General features: G+C 34.0%; 1 protein-coding gene and 1 pseudogene across 2 annotated transcripts in view; one reads left to right on the top strand and one right to left on the bottom strand.

The window, feature by feature from the left end:
- CNTLN (centlein) overlaps positions 1-21,266 on the bottom strand; it is a 585,894-nt gene that overhangs the window by 348,918 nt on the left and 215,710 nt on the right. The gene's annotated exons all lie outside the window — the stretch shown is intronic.
- Positions 5,207-5,743, top strand: LOC141494869 (large ribosomal subunit protein uL5-like; annotated as a pseudogene).

Raw genomic sequence — 21,266 nt, 5'->3', positions numbered from 1 at the left:
CCTCTTGGAGGTTGCAAAAGACACACTCCATGATATGCTTAAAAACATCAGCTACCACGACTGGCAATTTTCTGTTTAATTTAATATTAATCAAAGTAAATTATGTACAAATATAAAAGCAGTGCTACATTTTTCCTTTGTTTTAGGGGTTTGTTTGTTTTCCTCATGGTTTGTTCAAAAGGATGCAAAGGATCATCTACAAACAGATCACGAACCAACACTCTCTCCACTTTGGTCTTAATTTAATAGCCATTTCAAGTTGATGAATTTACCATCAATGTTCACCCTCAGTGAAGGCATTTGATGATATATCATGCTAAAAAGCATTGGCACAAGGACACATCCTTTTTTTACTCCATTGGTGACCAGGCTATCTCAAGAAGATCGTCCACTATCCAGAACCTGGACAAGCATGAAGCTGACATACAATTCTGATGAACTTCTCCGGGCAACCACATTTTGACATAATTTTCCATAAATCCTCATGACTGATAGTTTTCAAAGGCTTTGGTCAAATCTACAAACATTATATACAGACCTTTGTTCTCTTCCTGGAAATTTTCCTGGAGTCATTGGGCAGTAAACACCATGTCAACTCTATCTGAAGCTGCACTGGTTCTCAGGGAGGTGACCATCTTCCAGATGAAGAATCAAGCCTATTGACCTGGACTCTGTAAAGAATCTTACCAGCAATGACTAAAGAAAAATACCACTGTGATTGTCACAAGACAATCTATTCCCTTTCCCTTTATAAACATGGACAATGGAGGAACTCGATACTTGAATTCTTAGAGTATATAACCTGGACATTTTCTATCTGCTTTTGGATGAGCATTACCTCCTACCTTGTAGTTCTCAGCTGGATAGAATCAGCACTAGATGCTTTGCCATTTGAAAGAAGCTTTATTCAGAGGTATTCAAAACCTCTTTTTCAGTTGGAACTTCAGTTCGGGACTGATTGACTTTAACTTGAGGTGAATGGTCAATGGCTTCTGCACTGATAGATGAAAATGTGGATCTATCAGCACTGAGCAATTGACATGACCATTTGTCTTTGGCCCATAAATAGTTTTCAGGGAATCACAAAAGCACTATGGATTGCTACTATCTGCATAAAATTGAATTTCATCTGCCTTCTTACTAAGTCAAGAGTCCTGCATCTTCTAAGCTTTGCTTGAACTTTACTTTTGCTTGAATGAAATGTGGCCTTCTTAGAAACAGAAGAAATATCCTACTGGTAACCCTGTGGAGATTTAGCAGCTTCTATATTTCCCCAACATTTTCATCAAACCAGTCTTGGTGTTTGCAAGCATTCTTGTCCAGATAAGCAAATGCAGTATGTATACCTGTTTGGGGCCCCACCAACCTGCATCAGAGCAAGGAAAGAGTTGAAGAGGTACATGACAGAAGGTTGAATAATAAATGAAGAAATGGGACTTCAATAAGCTGTGCATAAGTTTATATATTGCAAAAATCACAAGGTCCCTCCTTTATCTAATCCCCTGAGAACATTGAGTATTTCCCTTTTTCCAGGTCATGCTGGGAAATGTACTGACAAATCAAGTGTGTCATAACCGCATAATCACTTATCTTCCAGGGATATTGCATGCTTAGAAAGTTACTACTTAAACTTCCTGGGATGGAGAACCAGACCTGGCAAAGAGCAGACTCCACTGAAAGGGTTTAATCAACTGTCATAGTCAGAGATCTACCCAAGCAGGCTCCTCCCACTGAGAGGGTTTATTCAACCATCATAGTCAGAGACGCACTCACCTGTGATCCTCAACATATACCAAATATCTGAAAGCTGCCCTCTCTTTTTCTGCTCCACTACTGTCAACCGTGTGTGGCTCAATTTTTACACCAAATTAGCAACATATTGTTCCCATTCAAAGAAGCAAAATATCTTGACATTAATTCTTCTAGTAATTTTAACTGGATGCTACCCAAAAATATTAAACTCCTTCCTCAAATATCATGAAAAAACCTAACATGATGTTTCAGGTGCAATCTGAAAGAGAACAAGACTATCACCAGCTCACTCATATCATCATTAATTCAAGATAAAGCAAAATCAAAAATATGTCCACTTAAAAGAAATAAACAAGAAAATAAAAATTTGCCGAAAAGAAACATAAAAACTAAATTCCTATCAATACAAAACAGATAGGTACCAAATGGCATTGCAAGTAAATTCTTAAAGAAAAAGTTAAATGTGTTATAAGGAGAAATAAATAGAAAACTATAGTAATGGGCGCTCTAACATACAAGTCAAAGATCTATATAATGCTAAAAAAACAAACAGAAAAGAAATGAATCTGAACAGAATTTTTAAAAAGCTAAATAGGACAGATGTCTGGATAGTATTAAAAGGAAACAGAAAGGTCCATACATACATTTCAGTTATGTATGATACCTTCACAAATAGTGGAGATGCATTAGGGTGCAACAGCCTCACAAATGCAGATAAGCAGAAATATTAAATACACTTTATATACCAGAGGGCAATACAAATGATAGTCAATAAAAGGTCTCTGAAGCAGAGTTTAAAAATTAATTGGGGACTTCAAGCCAAGATGGTGGGGGGGGGGGGGGGGAGAAGACAGACACAGTGCTAAAGTGTCCTGATTTTCCCTCTTATATAATGTGAAAACAAACCTCTTAACAGAAATCTGATCTACAAAATTGAGAGAGAAGCTAAGAGAAGATCTACCTCAAGGTTTGTCCTTCGGGATCGTGGGTGAGCCAGGCACAGAGGGCAGACTCTGTCAGGAGCACCCAACAGGGTCAGAGACTGAGAGCTCAACTAGCCAGACCTGTGAGGTGGGCAAGAGATCCTGAGATGCTGAAAGTGCGACCAGACTGATGAGCGATGGGGTGAGTAAGAGTTGGAGAGCTCAACTAGCATGATCAGCCAGGCAGCCTAAAACTTGAAAGCCTGAAATCAGGACAAGCCTTATTGGCCAGAGTGGCATGGGCCAACTAGGAAGCAGAGGCATTGGTTGTAGCACTGATGGTCTGGAGCTTGCCAGCAAAGCTGGAGGGTGGAGTTTCAGTGTGGGAGAGCTGTCCCCATACCTTCATTTCAGCTGAAGCCTCATCCCAGAACAAATACATTTACATCCCACCTCTTCCCAAGGCTAATTTGTGAGCAGCAGACCTTCCTCACCTGTGAATATGGAGAGTCATTACCTTGCAGTAAGGCAAAACAGACCACTGGTCAATAATAAGTACTCAACAGCTTCATCTAGTGGCTCTAGGCTAAGGGAGAGGGCCTCAAATTAAGGTCACAGATACTGCAAAGAAAGCAACCAACACAGCCTACTGGCCAGCCCACTTGGAATTACTACACCCAGTGAGTAAAGCCTCTAGGGATCTCAAACAGCCCCTCGTCAACATAAGGTTTTAGGAAAATGAAGAAAGGCCAGTGTAAAAGGAGGGTCCATAGAAAAATTTCTAGAAGGAAAAGATTCTAACTCAGAAAGACCTAGAACCTCTGAGGAGAATATGATCTAGTCTCCAGCACAGAAAAACTTCCTTGAAGAAATCAGGAAAGAGTTTAAAAATCAATTGGAAAATTTGGGAGAGACAATTAACACCTTGCAACAAGAAAACAAATCATTGGAAAATACAATTGGACAAATGCAAAAAGAAAATAATTCTCTCAAAACCTCAATTGGTCAAATGGAAAACTCTTTCAAAAATAAAATTGACCAATTCTATGAGAAAAGGAGTTGCAAAAGGTAAATGAAGAAAATTCTTCTCTAAAAAAAGGAATGGAGTCTGTGTAAACTAATGACTTCATGAGAAAGAAAGAGTCTGTTAAAACCAAAATATTGAAAAAAATAGAAGAAAATGTAAAATACTTCAGCAGCAAAACCAGTGACCTCTAGAATAGATCAAGAAGAGACAACCTCAGAATTACAATATTCCTAAAAACATTGAAGAGGGGAAAAAAAGCCTGGATTTAATATTACAGGACTTAAAGAGATGGAAAACTGCCCTGATATGGAACCAGAGGGCAAAATTGTTATTGAAAGAATACATCAATCCCCTCCAGAAAGAGATCCTAAAATGAAAACACAAAGAAATGTTGTGGCCAAGTTCCAAAACTATCAGATAAAAGAGGAAAATCATGCAAGCAGCCAGAAAGAAAGAATTTAGATGCCAAAGAGCCACAGTACAGATTATACATGACCTGGCAGTGTCAACATTAAGGGATTGAAGGGCCTGGAATGAGATATTCCAAAGAGAACACAGCCAAGAAACCATTACCCAGCAAAGCTGAGCCTTCTCTTCCAGGATGAAAAGATGGACATTTAAAGAAATGGGACACTTTCAAACACTTCCTGATGAAAAACTACCCCACGAGCTTAATAGAAAATTTGGACATCAAACAGGAGGCTCAAGAGACACATGAAAAGGTAAAAAAAGGGTAAAGGAAAAAAACTGCTATTCTAATAAGATGAAACTAAGTATATCCTCTTCTGGGAGAAAGTATCTCATAACTCTTGAGAATTGCAAATCCATTAGAGAGAATATACATAGCCAGAAGTGATGGACACCCATAACTTTTCTGTGATTCAAATACAATGGTTTAAAAACGATACCTCCATAAAAAGGGGGGATAGTAAGGAGACAGGAGGGTGGAGGAGATTGAATGGGGTAAATCTCATTACATTAAGAGGTACAAAAGACCTATTGTAATAGAGGGGAAGAAGGGAGGAGCTGAGAACCACCTGAATTTTGCTCTCCTCAGACTTAGCTCAAAGTTAACTTACACAAACACTCAGTTAAGAAACTTATCTTACCTTTCAAGTATTAAAAGGGGAATGGGAAAGGTAGGGGATGGGAAAGGGGAGGAAAAAGAGGAGATAACAGAAGGAAGGAAGGGAAGAAGGGGAAAAGGTAAAGGGGAAAGAAAGGGGAGGGGTTATTATAGGAGGGAAAAATACACTGAAGGTGGCAGAATTCAGAAACAAAATACTGGGGAATATGGATAAAAGGAAAAAAGGCGGAAAATACAAACAGAGTGAAGATAGCATGGATGACCAATAAAGAGTTAATAATTAGTAATTATAACTTTGAATGTAAATGGGATGAACTCTCCCTTAAAAGGTAAGTGAAATAACAGAATGGATTGGAAAATCAGAATCCTACAATATGCTAATTACAAGAAACTCATTTGCTCTTCCAGTTATCCACCATGGCGCAAGATCAGAGTGAAAGGGAAAACCCCATGCAGGAACTGAGAATCTGAAAGCTCTGCCTCAACATCTGTGTTGGGGAGAGTGGAGACAGGCTGACCAGAGCAGCCAAAGTACTGTAGCAGCTCACAGGCCAAACCCCAGTGTTCTCCAAAGCTCACTACATTGTCAGGTCTTTGGGAATCAGGAGAAACGAGAAGATCGCAGTTCACTGCACAATCTGTGGGGCCAAAGCTGAAGAAATTCTGGAGAAGGGATTAAATGTGTGAGAATATGAGTTAAGGAAAAATAACTTCTCAGATACTGGCAACTTTGGCTTTGGGATCCAAGAGCACATCGATCTGAGGATTAAATATGACCCAAACATCAGTATCTACAGCTTGGACTTCTATGTAGTGCTGGGCAGACCTGGGTTCAGCATTGCAGACAAGAAGTGTAGGACAGGCTTCATTGGGGCCAAACACAGAACTGGCAAAGAGGAAGCCATACCCTGGTTCCAACAGAAGTTTGATGGCATCATCCTTCCTGGCAAATAAAGTCCTCTTTTCTATTAAAAGGTCAATAAAATGAAAAAAAACAACAAGAAACTCATTTAAGCAGAGAGATACATATATAGAGAGTAAAGGAAAAAGGTTGGAGCAAAATATATTTTGCTTTAGCTGAAGTGAAAAAAGCAGAGGTAGCATTCCTTATCTCAGGCAAAGCAGCTGCAAAAATAGTGTTTAAAAGAGATAATAAAGGAAAATATATCCTCTTATAAAGTACCATAGACAATAATGTAATTTCAATACTAAATATGTATGCACCCAATGAGACAGCATTCAGATTTTTAGAGGAGAATTTGAAAGTGCTACAGGAAAACATAGACAGCAAAACTCTACTAGTGAGAGCCCTCAACCTCCCACTTTCAGATTTAGATAAATTTAATAAAAAAATAAACAATAAGGAAGATAAGGAGGTAAATTGTTAGAAAATCTATATATGATACACTTATGGAGGAAACTGAACAGGTATAAAAAGGAATATACTTTGTTCTGCAATACATGGCACACATAAAAATTGACCATGCACTTGGGCATAAAAACTTAAAGATCAACTGCAGAAAGAATAAATACATCTTTCTTAGATCATAATGTAATAAAAATCATATGCAGTGTAGGATAAGGGAGATAAAGACCAAAAACTATTTGGAAACCAAATAAGCTCATCTTAAAAAATAAATGGATCAAACAACAAATTATAGAAAAAATTAATTATTTCATCCTAGATAATGAAAATAATTAAATAACATACTAAAACCTATGAGATTCACACAAAGCAGCTGTCAGAGGACATAATATATCTTTAAATACTTACATGAATAAATTAGAGAAAGAAGAAATCAATGAACTAAATATGCGACTAAAAATTAGAGAAAGAACAAATTAAAAACCACCAATTAAATACCAAATTAGAAATTCTAAAACATAAAGGAGAAATTAATAAAATTGAAAGCAAGAAAGAAACTGAACTAATAAATAAAACCAAGAGTTGGTTTTATGAAAAAACCAATAAAATTGATAAACCTCTAGTCAATTTGATTAAAATAAAGAAAGGAGAAAACCAAATTCCTATCATCAGAAATGAAAAAGGTGAACTCACAATCAATGAGGGGGGAAATTAAAGCAATAAATTGGAATTATTTTGTCCAATTCTATGCCAATAAATTTGACAATCTAATTGAAAGGGATGAATATATACAAAAATACAAGTTGCCCAGGTTAGTTGAAGAGGAAATTAAAAACCTAAACAACCCTATCTCAGAAAAAGAAATTCAACAAGCCATTATTGAACTCCCTAAGAAAAAATCTCCATGCCCAGATGGATTCACAAGTGAATTCTATCAAACATTTGAGGAATAATTGGTTCCAATTCAATATAAACTCTTTGGAAAAATAGGTGAAGATAGAAATATGCCTCTTTCTATGACACCAACATGATGCTGATACCTAAATCAGGAAGAGTAAAAATAGAGAAAGAAGATTATAGACCTATCTCCCTGATGAATAGAGATGTAAAAATCTTAAATAAAATCTTAGCAAAACGATTACAACAAGCTATCACTAGCATAATACACTATGACCAACTAGGATTTATTCCAGGAATGCAGGGTTGGTGAAATATTAGGAAAACTATTAGTATAATTAATCATAACAACAACAAAGCTATCAGAAATATTATGATTTTATCAATAGATGATGAAAAAGCTTCTGACAAAATACAACACCCATTCCTACTTAAAAACACTAGAAAGTATAGAAATGGTTTGTCCCTTACAATAATAAGCAGCAGCTATCTGAAACCATCAACAAGCATTATATATATATATATATATATATATATATGTATATATACATATATATATATATATGCAATAGGGATAATCTAGAGGCATTCACAATAAGAGCAGGGGTGAAACAAGGATGCCCATTTTTTACCATTACTATTCAATATCATATTAGGAATGTTAGTCTTAGCAATAAGAGAAGAAAAAGAAATTGAAAGAATAAGAATTGGGAAGGAAAAGACAAAACCCTCACTCTTTGAACATGACATGATGGTATACCTAGAGAATCCCAAAAAATCATGTAAAAAATACTAGAAATGATTAGCAACTTTATCAAAGTGGCAGGATATAAAATAAACCCTCAAAAATCTGTTACACTTCTATATATAACTAGCAAGATACAGCAGGAAGAGGGAGAAAGAGAAATCCCATTCAAAGTAACCTCAGCCAATATAAAATACCTGGGAGTCTATCTGTCAAGGCAGACTCAAAAACATTTTGAAAACAATTACAAAACATTCCTCACACAAATAAAATCAGATTTAAATAACTGGGGAAACATCAACTGATTCTGGACAAGCTGAACCAATAAAATAAAAATGACAATTCTACCAAAACTAAATCACCTGTTTTAGTGCCCTACCAATCAAAATTCCAAAAAACTACTTTAATGAGTTAGAAAAAGTTGTAAAGGGGCGGTTAGGTGGTGCAGTGAATAGAGCACCGGCCCTGGTGTCAGGAGTACCTGAGTTCAAACCCGGCCTCAGACACTTAATAATTAACTAGCTGTGTGGCCTTGGGCAAGCCACTTTAACCCCATTTGCCTTGCAAAAAACCTTAAAAAATGAAAAAGTTGTAAGTAAATTCATATGGAGAAATAGAGCCAAGAATTTCCAGGGATTTAATGAAAAAAAGGTGCAAAAGAAGGTGGCTTACCCTATCAGATCTAAAATTATATTATAAAGCATCAGTCATCAAAACTGTCTGGTATTGGCTAAGAAATAGAGTGGTAGATCAGTGGAATAGACTAGGTGCAATAGCAGGAAATGATTATTAGTAAGCTGCTGTTTGATAAACCCAAAGAGTCCAGCTATTGGGATAAAAACTCTCTCTTCAATAAAAACTGTTGAGAAAATTGGAAGTTAGTATGGAAGAAACTTAGATTATACCATTACCTCACACCCTATACCAACATAAGATCAAAATGGATACTGGATTTAGACATAAAAAAATACTATAAGCAAACTTGAAGATCAAGGACTAGTTTATGGAAAGGGAAGCAGTTTATGAGATGGAGAACAACACTAAAAACAAACTAGATGATTTTGATTACATTAAATTAAAAAACCATTTGTCCAGACAAAACCACTATAATCAAGATCAAAAGAAATGTAGTAAACTGGGAAACAATCTTTACAACTAGTATTTCTGACAAAGGACTCATTTCTAAAATATATAGAGAATTGAGTCAAATTTAAAAAAAAAAAACATTCCCCAATTGACAAATGGTCAAAGGATATGCAAAGGCAAATTACAAATGAGATCAAAGTGATCCATAGTCATATGAAAAATTGCTCCACATCATTACTTATTAGAAAAAAATGCAAATTAAAGCATCTCTGAGGTACCATCCTCACACCTCTCAGACTGGCCAATATGACCAGAAAGGACAATGATCATTGTTGGAAGGGTTGCAGGAAATCTGTATCCAGAGAGAGAACTGTGGAGTTTGAAAAAAAGAACAAAGACTACTACCTTCAATTTAGAAAAAGAAACTTACATTTTATTGTCTGATCTTGCTATCTCTTATACTTTATGTTTCTTCCTTAAGGGTATGATTTCTCTCTCATCACATTCAATTTGGATCAATGTATACCATGGAAACAATGTAAAGACTGGCAAATTGCCTTCTGTGGGGGGTGGGGAGAGGGAAGTAATATTAGGGGAAAAATTGTAAAACTCAAAATAAATAAAATCTTCAATTAAAAAACAAAAACTAGATAATTTTGAATATATTAAATTTAAAATATTTTACAAAGATAAAACCAATGTAACTAAGATCAAAAGAAATATAGTAAATTGAGAAATAATTTTTATAACTAGAGTTTCTCACAAAGGATTCCTCTCTAAAATATGCAGAGAACTGAATCAATTATTTTTTTTAAAAAGCCATTCCCCAATATAAAAAGGCAATTTACAGATGAGGAAATTAAATCAATCCATAGTCATATGAAAAATTGCTCTAAAATCATTACTTATTAGAAAAATGCTAATTAAAGCATCTCTGAGGTACCACCTCACACCTCTCACACTGGCCAATATGACCAGAAAGGACAATGATCAATGCTGGAAGGAATGTAGGAAATCTGGGACACTAATACATTATTGGTCAAACTGTGAACTCATCCGACCTTTCTGGAGAGCAATTTGGAATTAAGCCCAAAGGGGCAACAAAAAAATGTGCATACCCTTTCATCCAGGTATCCCACTACTAGGTCTATACCCTGAAGAGATTATGAAAAAGGGTGAAAACTTTACTTGTACAAAAATATTCATAGCAGCCTAATTTGTGGTAGCAAAGAATTGGAAATTAAGTAAATGTCTTTCAATTGGGGAATGGCTTAACAAACTGTGGTTTATGTTATGTCATGGAACACTATTGTTCTATTAGAAACCAGGAGGGATGGGAATTCAGGGAAGCCTGGAAGTATTTGCATGCACTGATGCTGAGCAAGATGAGCAGAACCAGAAAAACATTGTACACCCTAACAGCAATATGGGGGTGATGACCAACCTTGATGCACTTGTTCAGTTCATCAGAGCAACAAACAGGGACAATTGGGGGGGGGGGGTATCTGCGATGGAGAATACCATCTGTATCCAGAGAAAGAATTGTGGAGTTTGAACAAAGACCAAAGTCTATTACCTTTAATTTAGGAAAAAACCCGTTAGCTTATCATGTAATTCTGCTATTTCTCTTATATTTTATTGTTCTTCCTTAAGGATATGATTTTTCTCTCATCACCTTCAACTCAGATCATTGTATACCATGGAAACAATGTAAAAGACTAACAGACTGCCTTCTGTGGGGGTGAAGGAAGGGAAGCAAGAACAGGGAAAAAAAGTGTAAAACTCAAAATAAATAAAATCTTAAAGAAAAAAATTAATTTGAAATTAAATGAATTAATCTTAAGGAATAGGTGGTTCAAAAAGTAAATAAAAAAACCAATAATTTCATCAGTTAATCACAACAAGGAGACAACAAATGAAAATTTGGGGGATGAAGCCAAAGCAGTAATTAAGGATAAATTTGATATCTAAACACTTTCATCAATAAAACAGGAAAAAAGGTCAACAAATTACGTAGATGATTAAGAAAGAAAAACAGAAAATCAACTAATTATAACCTGATGTCACTGCCTATGAGATGTGATCAAACTGCCAAGCACAATGCATTCAAATCACTGAAGTCAATTCAAGAACAATTGACTTATGAACCCTGGGAGATCAACTTGCCCTTGGTTATAAATATGCTTTAGTTTGGTCTATATGTTTTCCAGGTGGATGGAAGTACTTCCTTGCTGTATTGCTATAATCTCTACGTCAGCAAAAATTCCTCTTAGAAAAAAAAAAACATTCTCAATGGGGATATTCCTTAAGAAATTCAGCTAACAATTTAGCAAATGGTTAAGAATATCAAATCAGAGGGCAGCTAGATGGCGCAGTGGATAGAGCACCAGCCCTGGAGTCAGGAGTACCTGAGTTCAAATCTGTCCTCAGACACTTAATAAATACCTAACTGTGTGGCTTTGGGCAAGCCACTTAACTCTGCTGACTTGCAAAAAAAAAAAAAAGAATATCAAATATATCAATATCAATATATCAATATCAAATCAGGAGTCCACACCTGAAACTTTAAAGTATTTAAGTGCAACATGAAAATAGGTTAATAGGCCAATGTAAGTCATCTATCTTGTTACTCATACAAATTATGTGCTTCATTTAGTTTCAAAAAATTTTACATTCATCTTCATCTATCTTTATCTAAATCTGATTCTAATTCATTTTACCCTCAGAAGGATATTATGATTATATATTAACATATGTATATAACATATATATTAATATATATTATACATAATATATATTAATGTGTACATGATATATTAACATAATAAAAGAATGCTGTTGTATCAATATCCTATAAACTAAATTAATTGTGAGGTCTCATGGTTGCTATTATTTTTAATTCAATTGACAATTTAAAATGATTCTTCACTATAGTAATAAATGCTAGCATAAATTATTTAATCAAAAAGTCACCAGTGGGGTTTATCTCATGTTTATTACAATGAAATAAAATAAGGCATCATTATTCACTTGCCCTTAGGGGCATAGTATCAATAGTAGTATAGTATCAATATATTTCTTAGTTCTATTTGATTTCAGTATGTGTCATAGCCAACAATGAATCACATAGAAAGGCTCATTATGAGTCACAGGGTATCATAGCCAGGCTCAGATTTATCTAGGTGGGAAAAATGCCTTGTTTATTACCAACATGGGGAAACTAGGTCAAGAGAATCCTACCTTTACCTTCACAAAGTGAACAAACTCAACTTTCCAGGAGATGAACATCCATCTGTTACAGTCCTCAGACTCTAGGAACTCATGGCATTTCCCTTGAATAATGGACTAGTGACCTTATGAGAGGTCAGATACTTAGACCTGAAATCATAACTTGGAATAGCAGCAGACTGGGGCAGTTAGGTGGCATAATGGGTAGAGCACCAGCTAGAGTCAGGAAATCTGAGTCCAAATCTGGCCTCAGAGACTTAATGCTGACCTAACTGTGTGAACACAGACAAGTCACTTAAACCCATTGCCTTGCAAAAACAAAGACAAACCAAACAAAAAAGAACAATATTAGCAGACTAAAGTCTCAAGAGACTTTTCTTTAAACAGAAAATTTTCACAAATTTAGGATTAAGTATTTTTCTCATATCCATTTATTAACTGAACATTCTATTAATCTTTTATGTAAGAATAATTACATTCTGGACTTTAATATACCATGAACACCAGTTCAAACATATAGCAGCAGTCCAAAAATATAGGTTTACTACATGTTAATTATTAAAAGATGCAACTTCATATGATTTTCCAAATGATCTTAAATGAAATTCACTTATTATTTAAACTTTTATTGGTAATTATCTCCACTTTGGCTGGGAGAAGGTTCTAATTCCTCCAACTATATCACTACAGAGTTTCAATTTCAAAGTAACCATTTACTATTTTAGTCTTTCAGAACTTAAGTTCTTTCACATGATTAAAGAAGATATTATAACTTTATCCTAGCACAGTTACAAAATTTAGATCACATCTTTGGTTGGGCTGAGAGTAGGGCTCAGTGGCGGGGGGGGGGGGGGAGTGATCAAATTTCTAAATCATATGAATTGTACATATCAATACAAAAGTTACTTTATTATTATACCTTTACAAAAACTGTTAATTACCTTCATTTTAATATCTCATTTTGGACATGTACTCTAATAGTATTTCACAATAATTTAGGGGAAAATATGTAATTAAAAGCCTATTCTCCTCATTAAAAGAGAATTCACATTATTAATCATGACTGATATTCTCCTAAATTCCATAATATAAGAAATATTAGAAGCCTAAAGAATGTAATTTGCTTTGTTTTATTTTAAACAAATACCAGTTTTCTCAAGTTTCATCTGTGGAGTGCTATAAAAGCTTAACTTATTTTTTAGAATATCATTCATTATTATATATTATTTAATCCAAAAATCAATAACAATAGTTAACATTTACATCAATTTCATGATGCTAAATTTTATTCCTCCAACAACTCTGGGAGGTGGATGCTATCATCTCTTCCCTTCTCATATATAAAAAACCTGATAAAATTCTCTAATATATCAAAATTATAATGTAGCTTCAAAACAAAACTTTGACAAGATCAAATTCAGTTTATAATCTCTTATGATTATATTTTAAACTCATTTTTTCCCAAGAGCCCACTGTTTTCAGCTAATTCAAAAAGTTATGATGGTTCTTCCAGCTCCCCATAACTGTTTCTTATTTCTTTAAATCACTCAAAGAACCCAATCAATTCCTTTTATTTCTGTGATGTAATTTTACCAGTGTACCTTAAAAAGAAGGATAAAAGGGCATATTGGTGACCATCTCCAATCATCCTGATGTATATCTCACCACTAAATCCAGATGACTGCAGAGGAGATAGTAAGATAGGTGATATGTACAGTGGTCCCTCAATTAAATATAATTTATTTGTATGACATCACCTTCCTGATATCATGTTCAGTCTACTTTAAAAACAAGAAGAAACAACAACAGCAACAAGAAAGAACACATCTCTCCTTAACCAGAGGCTTTTTGATGTAACCTCTAAAGGAAAAGTTATTTCATTTTTTACAAAACCATTATTAGTATAATAATTTAAATCAGACTAAAGAAATAATTTTTTCTCTATCAATCACTAGTATGTACTTACTAAACTTCCACTTAACCATTCAAAATGTTAAGAAATTTCTTCTGTGATCTTATATTGATTGGGAAAGGGAGACATGCAGCACAAATGTCGGTTTAAATGTTTCCCAATCATCCATTCTGCATGGACAAATTATATTACAATAAAATTTCATTATAATATCCAAGAAGTTCTTTGTCAATTTTTTCTTAAATAAACAATTGTGGTACCATGCTATGAAGATTATGCTTTATTAAATTCTGGTATTAAAATCTCAGTCTTTCTACTTTAGAGTCATGCTTCTTATACATAAGAAAATTAAAAGACTTTTCTAAAGGAAGAAAAACTTTTTTAATAAATAAATGAATTTCTCAGACATGAAACTATCCCTATCATAAAACAGTTCTTTCATGAACCAAAATCACAATTGAAAAAGTAATATTTTGAACCCAAAAACAGTAAATGAAAAACTAAAATTCTTTATCCTTGATACTTTAAAAGTTCAGTTCTTGAAAAGTAAGTGCAAAATTTATTCTCATTCTTAGATAATTTTCTACTTTTGATGAGCTATCACAACACAATGCAAAAGGATTGAGTCAAAAGAATTCTGGATTTGGAATTGGAGGACTTGGGCTTAAATTCTTCCTTTTTTTCTACCTATTGTGCAATTTTGAGCAATTTGCTAATCTCTCTAGATCTCATTTTTCTCACATTAAAATAAGAGATGAACTCATGAGTTCTTATGGTACCTTTTGGCACTAAATTGATTATCTTTGCTATAAGTACTAATGTTTCTAATTAAATTTTTTAAAAGTTTTATGAACTAAAAATGTATTTGTTGTGAAAAATTTTTCACAAAGAGTTTCAATAAAAAACACTCACTATTTTAGAAGATTAATAAAGAAAAAAGAAAGTTTAATATGATAGTCAACTTTGTAAAATTTTTAGTGTTGTTTTAATTTATCAGTTTGCTATAGTAATCTAAACATTACCAATTATAACATAAAAACCTTGCAAACATTATAACATAGCTTATGACAGTATTTATCTGGCTTGTGAATCACTTTAGATAATGTCATATCAATGTCAACTTGTTTAGTTGCAAGATTATATTTTTTTCCTATCTTAAGGAATACAGAAACTAATTGAATTACAGCTGGACTAAAGAGCACTGAAAAGTTTTATGATTATGAGTAAATATTTTGACATCTCAAAATATGATAATATTGAAAGCAATCATAAGAGAAAAACCTTGAAGAAATTAGCAATTAATAATTCTAGTATCATATGAGAATGTAGATTCTATTTTTCAAAGAGATTATATCAACATATTAGAAAGCAAAATGTAAGTATGGCAGCAAAGCAAACTAAGCACCTTCTCTGAGTTCTCCATAAACAATAACTGATTATAACAAGCTCACATTTTAGAACTTTCAGAAAAGCAATATGGCCTTTTGAGGAGACTGCTTTCATGTTGTTGTTATTATGATTTTTAGATTAACAAAAATGGTTGATAAAACAAAAAGTTCAAAGAGAAAACATAACAATAATCATAAATTGCCATAATTTGACATAGAAAATTGCATTGATCCTTCTTTCAGTCAACTAGGTTTGCAATCTTAAAGTTGTCTTTATCTGCTTACTCCTATTATCCCTTTTATCTAGTCTTCCTTACCTCACATATCCAATATTTCCAAATCTTTATAATTTTATATCCATAATATGTCTCACATCCACTCTTTTCTCTCTACTCATCATACCAATATTCTTCATCTATATTATCAACACCTCTTACTTGAACTATCAAAATAATCTTCTAATGGAGGTTTATTAGAATCTTCTCAAATGTCTCCCTATTCTAATATATAATTTAGTTAGTAATTTTCCTAAAGACACAGATCTAACCATATTACTCCCCTACTCAAAAAATTCCAGTACCTCTGTTCTATCACTTGGAGCAAAAGCAAAAATCCACTGTTTTTATCTAAAATCTTTTGTAACCTTCAAGTTTATCCTTCTAATCATATAAGACATTATTTTTCTCTTTAAAAACTCTTAATCCAGTTAGGTGGCATAGCTAGGTGGCACAATGAATAATACAGTACTAACCCTGGAGTCAGGAGGACCTGAATTCAAATCCAAACTCAGACATTTAAAAATGGTCTTCCTATTCCACACACACAATATTCCACACTTCCATCTCTATGCCTTTAAACAGGTTGTCCCAAAATTTTAAATGTACTTCCTTTTTACCTATACCTCTTAAAATCCCTAGTGGTGGGGGGGGGGGGCAGTGGCTAGGTGGCGCAGTGGATAAAGCACCAGCCCTAGAATCAGGAGTACCTGGGTTCAAATCCAGCCTTAGACACTTAATAATTACCTAGCTGTGTGGCCTTGGGCAAGCCACTTAACCCTATTTGCCTTACAAAAACCTAAAAGAAAAAATCTCTAGTGTTTCTTTATAACTCATCTACCAAGAACTTTTCTTCATTCCACTCCTGATGCCAATGCTGGTACCACTATATTCTCATATCTTGTAACATAATGTAACTTCAGTGAGAACAGGGGATGTTTCATTTTTGTCTTTGATATCTAACCCCTTGCGCAGTGCCTAACACATAGGTGCTTAATAAAGAAGTGGTAACAGATTCAACATGTACTTAGAGAAGTGTATGCAAATTATGTTTTAAAAAAAGTATAAGATGATTTTAGAAAGAAGGCACTAACAGTTTGAAGGAGGTGCTTAGGGGAGAATCAAATAAGTCCCTGGTAGCAAGTGATGCTTAAACTTATCTTGGAGAAAATTAGGAATTCTCAGAGGTAGAGATAAAGAAGGAATGCATTCCAGAAAAGACAGTCTGAAAGTTACAGAAAGGATAGATGGAATGTTGAGTGTGAGATTATAAAAGGTTGGTTTAATTATCAGAGAGAGCATGTGAAAGAAGTAAGGTACAAAAAAGCCTGATTTAATATTTTTTATTTTATATGGTTGTATAAACCACTTTGAAATCTGGGTTTCTCTCAGCCTCACTTCTAAGAATACTACCTCCTGGAAGTGGTATCTAAAAGCTTTGTCCCACACTGGAAAAAATATTCTTCAGTTTTGGCTTTGAAGTAATAATCTAAATTTTCTATAAAGAAAAATATTAGCTGATTCTATGAGCCCCACTGCTCTATGGATAGAATGAGTTTGATAATTTTTTTAATACTCTTAAGTCTAGATATTTTTATATGTCTGACTTGTGAAAATCTGATATATACAAATACTGAACAGAAACTGAGGAATAAGAAGAATAAAAGGTAAAGTATAAAAAATTAAGTTTATCTAATTATTACCACAAAATCATACTATTTATTCATAATATTTAGTCAGAATTATATCTTGTTAAAACAAAAATCAAAGTCTACCATCACTAAAGTAAACTGATGAACAGTCAATTCAAATTGCTTATATTGTTAAAAAGATTAATTAACAATTACTCAAACAGTATTTATTAAAAACTCACTATGTTCTAGGCATTATGCTAAAAATTAGGGATACAAAAAAAGAGATAAAGACAGTCCTTGTCTTCAGTTGTGAAGACAACAAATATATCTACACAAGTAAATAGGAAATCATTAACAAGGAAAAGGCTCTAGAATTAAAAGAGTTTAGGAAAGGCTTCCTGAATGGCAGATGGGACTATTAGGCTGGGGCTTAAAGGAAGCATCAAAATTGGTAGTTGAAACAGAAGAGGGGGGATTCCAGGCATTACAGACAGCAGGAGAAACTGGACAGCCAAGAGGCCACTGCTGCTAGATTGAATAGTCAATGGTGGGAAATAAGAAGCAGGAGGATCAGAAAAGTAGAAGTTTGGTATATAAAGAGCCTTGAATGTCCCAAAGGACATTTTGCATTTGACCCTGAAGGCAATTTTATGGACTAGACTATGGACTACATAATCAGACTTGCAATTTTAGGAAAAGGTCTGTAAAGGTTGAATGAAGGATGGAAGGGAGGGAGAAGAGACATGGCAAACAAACCAACCAGCAGGATACTGAGGTAATTCCATTGTGAGATGAAAAGGAACTGTACCTGCATTATAATAAAGAAATATTTGAAAAAAAAAAGAAAAATAAATAAATATTTGAAAATATTACAAAAGAGAAATCAACAGGTCTTGGGGGGAGATGAGGAGGTAAGGAAGATTCTTAGGTTGTAAGTGTGAAGGACCCTTAGGGAGGGTAGGAGAGGAGGAAAACTAATGAGTTTTGTTTTGGATATGTTGATATGGATATGTTGAATTTAAGATGTCTATTGGCCATCCAGTTTGAGATATTCGAAAGGCAATTGAAGATTCAACCCTGGAGGTAAGTAGAAAGGCTAGGGATCAAAATTACAATAATATTTAATATTCTTCAAATATTAATACCAACCTTTTGCAACTCCTTTATTCTAGCATCTTTGACTTGCAAAATTTCTAGCACTTTTCTATCCTTGGCTTCAGTTTTAGTTTTTTCTCTAGAAATAAAACAAACATATTTATTATTAATTATAATTTTCTGTTAATTATTTAAATTTGCCATGTCTTCATAATGAATGTCACTTTAAAGTACACCAAATTAAATTATCTGAAGCTGACAGCCCTTGTAGAATTCATCAAAGACCATATGGCAAGTGACGGTAAATTACAACTATAAGTAACTAAGAAAACTTCATTCTACAAGAACCAGTTAGTAGGCTTGAGTAGCCAATTTAAAAAAATAAGATGATCTTTAACATTTTTTATCAAATGTATTTGCTCAGGGGCGGCTAGGTGACACAGTGGATATAGCGCCAGCCCTGGAGTCAGGAGTACCTGAGTTCAAATCTTAATAATTACCTAGCTGTGTGGCCTTGCGCAAGCCACTTAACCCCATTTGCCTTGCAAAATCCTAAAAATAAAAATGTATTTGCTCAAGTTCTCTAAAGTTTGTTGCTATTCTGTCAATAAACTTTGAGAAAGTAAAGAGTGGGAAGAAAAATCTAACATTAATAGGTAATGGTCCTGAAGAAAGCAATTAATTTGAAGTTTACAAAAGGATGGTAATCTGAAAACACTTCAATTAAGACCATAGCTAGAATAGCTCTAGATTAATTGGAAAAGCAGAGGCCACTAAAGATATCAGAAACTATTAAAGAAAAGTGCTATATGAGGGGGCAGCTAGGTGGCATAGTGGATAGAGCACCGGCCCTGGAGTCAGGAGTACCTGAGTTCAAATCTGGTCTCAGATACTTAATAATCACCTAGCTGTGTGGCCTTGGGCAAACCACTTAACCCCATTGCCTTGCAAAAAATCCTAAAGAAAAAGAATATACAAAATTTTCACTAAATTCACCTGAAGAGAAATGAAAGGCCTAAAATAAACACAAGTTCTTCTTTAACAAGAATCACATTTTTAAATCTTTAAATTATGTTTCTTTCTTTAAATAATTTTATTTTAGTGACTGTGAAAAATGTAGAAATTTTCTTTAGGTCATTAATTCATAATTCATGCTTCATACTTTTTTCTGATTTAAGTAAAGGTAAAAAATATCTTTTCTGATGTTACCTTATAAAACTTTCTGTTGTTCACTTACAGAAGTTTTCTATATATAAAGTTTAGTAGTTAACAAAGTTTAGAAATAAATAGAAGTTTAGAAACTATGAAAGATAAAAAATGGAAACCTGGGCATAATCTAACATGCATCCTAAACTTAGAGGAAGTAGTTTAAGATTTACAGTAGAGATAGGCAACATCCCATTGACTAAATGCTATCAAAGAAGTCAGTACAGGAGGAATTAAGCATACTCAAGAACAAAATCCTTTAGACACAAAGGAAAATGATTCTAGTAAGAAGGAAATAAGGAATTTGTCTAAAGAGTTTAATAGAGATGTACAGGTAATCCACTAGCCAACTTAGATATTAAAAACAAATGTAAAGAAGATCAAAACAAGACCAGGTAAGAGAGGATGAATATAAGACCAAGGTAGGCTCTTATATAATAAATACTCAAGTCAAAAAGGATTGGGACAAGTGAAAGAAGCTAAGGACAATAACATGTTTTTGTTGCTTTGTTTTAACTATACTGGAGATGAACAGGATCAAAGAAAGGAAAGAACTTTGCTTAGTATAAATCAGACAATGATAATTGACCAAAATTAGAAGTAGAACTACTCAACTATTCCTCTGCTTCTATTGTCTGTCAAGGAGAATGCCCTCTGTACTGGAAATGATATAACAAAAATGACTAATAGTGAGTTAATGCCAAAAATAAAGAGGTAAAAAGTGAGCACACAGTTGCCCTTGATGAATTCAAGTCATCTGGTTCATATGAAGTATATATCCTAAGCTCCAAAAGAACTAGAAGTAAATTCGGAGCCACTGTGGGTAATAGTCAACAGATGACAGAAAATGATAGAGACACCAAAAGACTAAAGAAGGGCAGATATTTCCTTGATTCTCATAAAGACAAAACAGAAGAATCAGCAAACTCTAGGTCAATAAGCTGAACTTAAATTCCTGTGAAAATTACAGATTAATGAAAAATAAAATGCACAGAACCAGAAGAACAATTTAAACAATGACAACTCTATAAAGACAGTTATAAGAATTATGATCCAAACAATGGCCATTTATGATTCCAGAGACCCTGTGATGAAACAAACTATACATAACGGGGTAATAGATTTAAGGTGCAGAATGTGTGAGTGTGTATGCATATGTGTGTGTGTATGTGCATGTGTGGGTGTGGGTGTGGGTGTTTAAGAAGGAGAGAAGCAGATTCATCTGAGCGTTTGTCTTTTATTTAAATAGATGGTGAAAAGAGAGATATGAGATTTCAGAGAAGCCTGGAAAGACTTGCATGAACTGATAATGGACTTGCTCATTTCATTAATGCAATAATCAGGGACAATTTTAGAACACCTGCGACAGAGAATACTATCTGTACCCAGAGAGGAAAAACAAAGACCAAAGTCTATCACCTTCAAATTTTTTTAAAAGGTGTCTTATGTACTACATAATTTTGCTGTCTCTAATATTTTATTTTCTCCTCAAGGATATGATTTCTCTCCCAACACATTCAATTTCGATCAATGTATAGCACGGAAACTATGTAAAGATTACCAGACTGCCTTCTGTGGGGGGACGGAGGAGGGGAGGGAAGGGAGGGGGGAGGAAAATTTGTTAAATTCAAACCCTTACAGAAAA

This window comes from Macrotis lagotis, chromosome 8 (genome assembly GCF_037893015.1).
Source record: "Macrotis lagotis isolate mMagLag1 chromosome 8, bilby.v1.9.chrom.fasta, whole genome shotgun sequence".
NCBI lineage: Eukaryota > Metazoa > Chordata > Mammalia > Peramelemorphia > Peramelidae > Macrotis > Macrotis lagotis.
This window is presented reverse-complemented; position numbering and strand designations above follow the sequence as displayed.